This window comes from Oncorhynchus keta, unplaced genomic scaffold (assembly GCF_023373465.1).
Source record: "Oncorhynchus keta strain PuntledgeMale-10-30-2019 unplaced genomic scaffold, Oket_V2 Un_contig_7314_pilon_pilon, whole genome shotgun sequence".
NCBI classification, from domain to species: Eukaryota; Metazoa; Chordata; class Actinopteri; order Salmoniformes; family Salmonidae; genus Oncorhynchus; species Oncorhynchus keta.
The window spans coordinates 7,771-15,400 of record NW_026289384.1 but is presented as its reverse complement, the minus strand read 5'-3'; the positions used below and the strand labels follow the sequence as shown (position 1 = coordinate 15,400).

General features: G+C 43.3%; 1 long non-coding RNA gene across 1 annotated transcript; it reads right to left on the bottom strand.

Annotated features, from left to right (window-relative positions):
* Positions 1 to 4,716: 4,716 nt before the first annotated feature.
* Positions 4,717 to 7,289, bottom strand: LOC127926292 (uncharacterized). The gene is made up of 3 exons (XR_008123879.1): positions 7,174 to 7,289; positions 6,773 to 6,829; positions 4,717 to 4,758 (listed from the first exon to the last, which is right to left on the bottom strand). It is a non-coding gene; the product is annotated as an uncharacterized LOC127926292 (long non-coding RNA).
* Positions 7,290 to 7,630: the final 341 nt, after the last annotated feature.

The window sequence follows — 7,630 nt, the reverse complement described above, 5'->3', positions numbered from 1 at the left end:
TAGCGTATATTTGAGTAAAATCCTTTAGTAAAACAACCCTAACTACCCAGAACAAACTGTAAAGCAACCCTAACTACCCAGAACAAACTGTAAAACAACCCTAACTACCCAGAACAAACTGTAAAACAACCCTAACTACCCAGAACAAACTGTAAAACAACCCTAACTACCCAGAACAAACTGTAAAACAACCCTAACTACCCAGAACAAACTGTAAAACAACCTAACTACCCAGAACAAACTGTAAAACAACCTAACTACCCAGAACAAACTGTAAAACAACCCTAACTACCCAGAACAAACTGTAAAACAACCCTAACTACCCAGAACAAACTGTAAAACAACCCTAACTACCCAGAACAAACTGTAAAACAACCCTAACTACCCAGAACAAACTGTAAAACAACCCTAACTACCCAGAACAAACTGTAAAACAACCCTAACTACCCAGAACAAACTGTAAAACAACCCTAACTACCCAGAACAAACTGTAAAACAACCCTAACTACCCAGAACAAACTGTAAAACAACCCTAACTACCCAGAACAAACTGTAAAACAACCCTAACTACCCAGAACAAACTGTAAAACAACCCTAACTACCCAGAACAAACTGTAAAACAACCCTAACTACCCAGAACAAACTGTAAAACAACCCTAACTACCCAGAACAAACTGTAAAACAACCCTAACTACCCAGAACAAACTGTAAAACAACCCTAACTACCCAGAACAAACTGTAAAACAACCCTAACTACCCAGAACAAACTGTAAAACAACCCTAACTACCCAGAACAAACTGTAAAACAACCCTAACTACTCCAGAACAAACTGTAAAACAACCCTAACTACCCAGAACAAACTGTAAAACAACCCTAACTACCCAGAACAAACTGTAAAACAACCCTAACTACCCAGAACAAACTGTAAAACAACCCTAACTACCCAGAACAAACTGTAAAACAACCCTAACTACCCAGAACAAACTGTAAAACAACCCTAACTACCCAGAACAAACTGTAAAACAACCCTAACTACCCAGAACAAACTGTAAAACAACCCTAACTACCCAGAACAAACTGTAAAACAACCCTAACTACCCAGAACAAACTGTAAAACAACCCTAACTACCCAGAACAAACTGTAAAACAACCCTAACTACCCAGAACAAACTGTAAAACAACCCTAACTACCCAGAACAAACTGTAAAACAACCCTAACTACCCAGAACAAACTGTAAAACAACCCTAACTACCCAGAACAAACTGTAAAACAACCCTAACTACCCAGAACAAACTGTAAAACAACCCTAACTACCCAGAACAAACTGTAAAACAACCCTAACTACCCAGAACAAACTGTAAAACAACCCTAACTACCCAGAACAAACTGTAAAACAACCCTAACTACCCAGAACAAACTGTAAAACAACCCTAACTACCCAGAACAAACTGTAAAACAACCCTAACTACCCAGAACAAACTGTAAAACAACCCTAACTACCCAGAACAAACTGTAAAACAACCCTAACTACCCAGAACAAACTGTAAAACAACCCTAACTACCCAGAACAAACTGTAAAACAACCCTAACTACCCAGAACAAACTGTAAAACAACCCTAACTACCCAGAACAAACTGTAAAACAACCCTAACTACCCAGAACAAACTGTAAAACAACCCTAACTACCCAGAACAAACTGTAAAACAACCCTAACTACCCAGAACAAACTGTAAAACAACCCTAACTACCCAGAACAAACTGTAAAACAACCCTAACTACCCAGAACAAACTGTAAAACAACCCTAACTACCCAGAACAAACTGTAAAACAACCCTAACTACCCAGAACAAACTGTAAAACAACCCTAACTACCCAGAACAAACTGTAAAACAACCCTAACTACCCAGAACAAACTGTAAAACAACCCTAACTACCCAGAACAAACTGTAAAACAACCCTAACTACCCAGAACAAACTGTAAAACAACCCTAACTACCCAGAACAAACTGTAAAACAACCCTAACTACCCAGAACAAACTGTAAAACAACCCTAACTACCCAGAACAAACTGTAAAACAACCCTAACTACCCAGAACAAACTGTAAAACAACCCTAACTACCCAGAACAAACTGTAAAACAACCCTAACTACCCAGAACAAACTGTAAAACAACCCTAACTACCCAGAACAAACTGTAAAACAACCCTAACTACCCAGAACAAACTGTAAAACAACCCTAACTACCCAGAACAAACTGTAAAACAACCCTAACTACCCAGAACAAACTGTAAAACAACCCTAACTACCCAGAACAAACTGTAAAACAACCCTAACTACCCAGAACAAACTGTAAAACAACCCTAACTACCCAGAACAAACTGTAAAACAACCCTAACTACCCAGAACAAACTGTAAAACAACCCTAACTACCCAGAACAAACTGTAAAACAACCCTAACTACCCAGAACAAACTGTAAAACAACCCTAACTACCCAGAACAAACTGTAAAACAACCCTAACTACCCAGAACAAACTGTAAAACAACCCTAACTACCCAGAACAAACTGTAAAACAACCCTAACTACCCAGAACAAACTGTAAAACAACCCTAACTACCCAGAACAAACTGTAAAACAACCCTAACTACCCAGAACAAACTGTAAAACAACCCTAACTACCCAGAACAAACTGTAAAACAACCCTAACTACCCAGAACAAACTGTAAAACAACCCTAACTACCCAGAACAAACTGTAAAACAACCCTAACTACCCAGAACAAACTGTAAAACAACCCTAACTACCCAGAACAAACTGTAAAACAACCCTAACTACCCAGAACAAACTGTAAAACAACCCTAACTACCCAGAACAAACTGTAAAACAACCCTAACTACCCAGAACAAACTGTAAAACAACCCTAACTACCCAGAACAAACTGTAAAACAACCCTAACTACCCAGAACAAACTGTAAAACAACCCTAACTACCCAGAACAAACTGTAAAACAACCCTAACTACCCAGAACAAACTGTAAAACAACCCTAACTACCCAGAACAAACTGTAAAACAACCCTAACTACCCAGAACAAACTGTAAAACAACCCTAACTACCCAGAACAAACTGTAAAACAACCCTAACTACCCAGAACAAACTGTAAAACAACCCTAACTACCCAGAACAAACTGTAAAACAACCCTAACTACCCAGAACAAACTGTAAAACAACCCTAACTACCCAGAACAAACTGTAAAACAACCCTAACTACCCAGAACAAACTGTAAAACAACCCTAACTACCCAGAACAAACTGTAAAACAACCCTAACTACCCAGAACAAACTGTAAAACAACCCTAACTACCCAAACAGCCTAAACTGCCCCAAGGACAGGCTGCCAAAGGCAGCCTGACTGCCCAGGACAGGCTGACAAAGTCAGCCTGGCTTTGCCAGGAACAAGACTGTGAGGCAGCCTATTCACCCCAGAACAAACTGTAAACAACCTAACTACCCAGAACAAACTGTAAAACAACCTAACTACCCAGAACAAACTGTAAAACAACCTAACTACCCAGAACAAACTGTAAAACAACCTAACTACTTAGAACAAACACAGCAAAACAACCCCTAACTACCCAGAACAAACTGTAAAAACAACCTAACTACCCAGAACAAACTGTAAAAACAACCTAACTACCCAGAACAAACAGCAAACAACCTAACTACCCAGAACAAACTGTAAAACAGCCTAACTACCCAGAACAAACTGTAAAACAACCTAACTACCCAGAACAAACTGTAAAACAACCCTAACTACCCAGAACAAACTGTAAAACAACCCTAACTACCAGAACAAACTGTAAAAACAACTGCCCAGAACAAACAAAAACTACTGCCAGAACAGAGCTGTAAACAGCCTAACTTTGGAACAGAACAAACTGTACTGAACAGAGCTGGCAAACAGCCTAACTACCCAGAACAAGCTGGCAAAACAACCTAACTACCCAGAACAAACTGTAAACAACCCTAACTACTCAGAACAAACTGCAAACCAACCTAACTACCCAGAACAAACTGTAAACAACCCTAACTACCCAGAACAAACTGTAAAAACAACCTAACTACCCAGAACAAACTGTAAAACAACCTAACTACCCAGAACAAACTGTAAACAACCCTAACTACCCAGAACAAACTGTAAAACAACCTAACTACCCAAAACAAACTGTAAAACAACTGCCCAACTACAGCCTAGAACAAACTGTAAAACAACCTTAACTACCCAAAACAAACTGTAAAACAACCCTAACTACCCAGAACAAACTGTAAAACACAACCCTAAAAACTAACTACCCAGAACAAACTGTAAAACAACCCTAACTACCCAGAACAAACTGTAAAACAACCTAACTACCCAGAACGAACTGTAAAACAACCCTAACTACCCAGAACAAACTGTAAAACAACCTAACTACCCAGAACAAACTGCAAACAACCCTAACTCAGTCAAGGTGCTCTCGACGGTGTCACCGCCTGAGTATAGAGGTCGTGGATAGCAGGGAGCTCTCGGCGGTGAAGCTGTCTGTCTGGTATGACTAGTAGACATATGACTTGACTTACTGGCAGTTGAGTCCGTAGTGCCCTGAGCGCACAGCTGTCACAGTGGTCCCCAGTGAAACCGGGTTTGCAGATACAGGTACGGAGTACGCGGATCAGGGTGCAGGAGTTTCCCTCCGTACCCGCAGCACTGCACTCACAGTCTACAGAGAGACAGAGACAGAGACAGAGACAGAGACAGAGACAGAGACAGAGACAGAGACAGAGACAGAGAGACAGAGACAGAGAGACAGAGAGAGGACAGAACAGAGACAGAGACAGAGAGACAGAGAGACAGAGACAGAGAGAGAGACAGAGACAGAGAGACAGAGACAGAGAGACAGAGACAGAGAGAGAGACAGAGAGACAGAGAGAGAGAGACAGAGACACACAGATAAGAGACAAAACGATTTATATCACAACCTGTAGCCAGGTTAGACTTGACATTGTTTTGTTCTGCGGCAGGTAGCCTAGTGGTTAGAGTGGAGAGGTGGCAGGGTAGCCTAGTGGTTAGAGTGTAGAGGTGGCAGGTAACCTAGTGGTTAGAGTGTAGAGGTGGCAGGTAGCCTAGTGGTTAGAGTGTAGGGTGGCAGGTAGCCTAGTGGTTAGAGTGTAGAGGTGGCAGGTAACCTAGTGGTTAGAGTGTAGAGGTGGCAGGTAGCCCAGTGGTTGAAGTGTAGAGGTGGCAGGTAACCTAAGTGGTTCGAGCTTTGGACTAGAAACCGAAGGTTGCTAGATCGAATCCCCAGAGCTGACAAGGTAATTAAAACTGTTCTGTCCCCTGAACAAGGCAGTTAACCCACTGGTCCCCTGAACAAGACAGTTAACCCGCTGTTCCCTGAACAAGGCAGCTAACCCACTGTTCCCCTGAACAAGGCAGTTAACCCACTGTTCCCCTGAACAAGGCAGCTAACCCACTGTTCCCTGAACAAGGCAGTTAACCCACTGTTCCCCTGAACAAGGCAGTTAACCTACTGTTCCCCTGAACAAGGCATTTAACCCACTGTTCCCTGAACAGGCAGTTAACCCACTGTTCCCCTAAACAAGGCAGTTAACCCAGTGTTCCCCTGAACAAGGCAGTTAACCCACTGTTCTGAACAAGGCAGTTAACCCACTGTTCCCTGTGAATGGGCTGGCAAAGAACTGTTGTTCTTCTGAATTAAGCTTAACTCAATTGTTCTCTTGAACAAGGGTAGTTAAACCACTGTTCCCTGAACAAGGCAGTTAACTCACTGTCTCTGAACAAGGCAGTTAACCCACTGTTCCCTGAACGAGGCAGTTAACCCACTGTTCCTCTCTTGAACAAGGCAGTTAACCCGGGCTTGTTACCCTGAACAAGGCAGTTAACCCACTGTTCCCCTGAACAAGGCAGTTGACCCACTGTTCCCCTGAACAAGGCAGTTAACCCACTGTTCCCTGAACAAGGCAGTTAACCCACTGTCTCTGAACAAGGCAGTTAACCCACTGTTCCCCTGAACAAGCAGCAGTTAACCCACTGTCCTGAACAAGGCAGTTAACCCACTGTTCCTGGGAGCGCGCAGTTAACCCACTGTTCCCCTGAACAAGGCAGTTAACCCGCTGTTCCCTGAACAAGGCAGTTAACCACTGTTCCTGAACGAGGCAGTTAACCGCTGTTCCCTCTGAACGAGGCAGCAACTCCACTGTTTCTGAACAAGGCAAAGGAACTCCACTGTTCCCCTGAACAAGGCAGGTTAACCTCGCTGTTCTGAACAAGGCAGTTAACCCGCCGTTCCCATCGCGTAGCAACCCACTGTTCCTGAACAAGGCAGTTAACCCACTGTTCCTGAACAAGGCAGTTAACCCGCTGTTCCCCTGAACAAGGCAGTTAACCCACTGGTCCCCTGAACAAGGCAGTTAACCCACTGTTCCCTGAACAAGGCAGTTAACCCACTGGTCCCCTGAACAAGGTAGTTAACCCACTGTTCCCTGGTAGGCCGTCATTATTATAATTATTATTATTATTGTAAATAAGAATTTGTTCTCAACTGACTCGTCTAAAAAAAATAAAATGTTTAAATGAACAATCAATAATAATAATCAAAATTCCATTAAAGGAGAGAATGCTGGGAGATAATAATACCCAGACAGCCTTGCCTGTCTGCAGAATGTATTACCGACTCAAATAAATAACTAATAAAACACATTTAAAAGCCTTACTGATGATTTCTCCGGCAGGTTTGACCTCTCTGTCGGTGTTGTTGTTGAGGTCGTTTGCTACGGCAGAAACAGACAAAGTAAACAAGTTATAGCAGAGAGAGAGAGAGAGTTCTTATCGATCCTGGGCTACTGGAAAGTTGTAGGATCTGTTTCCCTGGACAGAGATTAAGCCTCGTCCTGAACTAAAAAGCTATTTCAATAGACATTCTCTCATTGTAGATGATTTCTACTCCAAGACTCGGTGTAATCTATGTCTGTGCAGGAAAAATGTCCAGTTTGTGTTCCTACAACTCTTTACCCAATGATCCTTATATGAGGACCATAAAAATGATGCCTGTTGTAGGTACTTACGGTAACTTCAGAGAGCAAAAAAAAATGCTGCTCTCAACGACAGTACTTACGGTAGCAGCCTGGGAAGTTAATGTATCCCTCAGCACAGGAGTCACAGTTCGCTCCGGTGTAGCTGGGTTTACAGTAACAACGACCCGTCAGATCCTCACAGGTACCATCTGTGAACTCTGACCCGGCACACACAGGCTGCAGAGAAGAGGAGGAGGAGGAGGAGGAGGAGGAGGAAGGAGGAGGGAGAGGAGGAGGAGGAGGAGGAAGAGGAAGAGGAAGAGGAAGAGGAAGAGGAAGAGGAGGAGGAGGAGGAGGAGGGAGGAGGAGGAGAAGGAGGAGGAGGAGGAGGAGAAGGAAGAGGAGGGAGAGGGAAGAGGAGGAGGAGGAGGAGGAGGAGGAGGCGGAGGAGGAGGAGGAAGAGGAGGGAGAGGAGGAGGGAGGAGGAGGAGGAGGAGGAGGAGGAGGAGGAGGAGGAGGAGGAGGAGAAGGAGGAGGGAGAAGGAAGGAGGAGAGGAG